This window comes from Oratosquilla oratoria, chromosome 26, assembly GCF_046742065.1.
Source record: "Oratosquilla oratoria isolate Oo_2021 chromosome 26, ASM4674206v1, whole genome shotgun sequence".
NCBI lineage: Eukaryota > Metazoa > Arthropoda > Malacostraca > Stomatopoda > Squillidae > Oratosquilla > Oratosquilla oratoria.
Genome location: NC_134802.1, coordinates 44403044 through 44404498, shown reverse-complemented (window position 1 = coordinate 44404498; position 1455 = coordinate 44403044).

Sequence of the window (1455 nt, the reverse complement as noted above, 5' to 3'; positions counted from 1 at the left end):
GCGTACGTGTAAGGTCACAGCATTTTTCCTGTGATACTTAGAAGAATGTACCAAGTCTTCATTCCCCACCCACTGTTGTTACAGGGGGAACACGGTGGCGATGTTCTTCTCCCCCTGCCACAGAGTGCCTAAGAAAAATGAACGGTTTGTTGTGTCCTTAAAATCATTCTTGTCTGTGAATTACCTGCGGTTCTGTCCTTGTGGACAATCTCGACATGGCAATGGTCAAGGTTGGTATTTTTCAATGCCATTGTCGCTTGTGGCATAACGTGTGTGTGCGTGTGTGTGTGGTTTTACCTAGTTGTATCTTACGGGAAGGGGAGCTTCGCTCGTAGTGTCCCGCCTTTGTATCTCGCAGTATCTAGTTTGATCTTAAATTCGTATATGGTTTTTGCACACAATATTGTTTCGTCTAATTTGCTCCAAATGTCCACCACTCTCTCTCTCTCTCTCTCTCTCTCTCTCTCTGTGTGTGTGTGTGTGTGTATGTGTGTGTGTGCGCGCGCGCGCGCGTGTGTGGGTGTATGTGTCTGTGTGTAGATAAGGGAAACCACAGAATGAAGAAAAATAGTAAGAAGGAAAAGACAAAGAAATAATGAATAGAGAAAACGACTAAAAAGAAGAGGAGGAAGAAAAATCACAAGAGGAAAAAGAAAATGTGGGAAAATAAAGAACAGAAAGAAAAATAGGAAGAGGAAGAGAAAATGAACGAAGTGGAAGATGAAGAGTGAGAAAAATGTGAAGGCGGAGCAAAAGAAAACGGAGGAAAAGATTAGGATGGAGGGAGCGGAGGGGAGGATGGAGGCGAACTACGAGTCGTGTTTACAAATATCTGAGAAGAAGAAAAAATCTTTTGTACATCAAAGTAAAATCTGATGGCAGCCCTGCTGGTACCTCTTTTCTAAGTACGACAGCACAGTTGGTATCACTGGTTATTTATGGTGGAACTGCTACACTCACACACACGCGCACACACACACACACACACACACACACACACACACACACACACACACACACACACACACACAAACATTCTTTAGAAGTTATGAAGTGTAGACTAAGAATATTCATGTACAGGAAAATGACATTGTAATTCATTTTAACCCATGCTGTCCCAGCGCCTGGGGATTCCTGAGCTTAAGAAACAACGACATGACGTAATCAGCCGTTGCATTTCGAAACATTGTGTAATGTCACTATCTTAACCTTCACATATATTATGAATATTCATTAGCTTTTTGTGTAAACTTATCTTTGATAATATAAACAAGATTGTGTATTATACAATCATTACTCCATGAATCTATGACCGAATATAATTTTTCATGAGTACTTGTAACAATATACATAAACGACTGTGCCATTGACTTTATTTATTTATGCCATTCTAAAAATCATTCAAATAGCCAAAAACATACAAATATCAAGATAATTTATTCAGTCTTCTAGAAC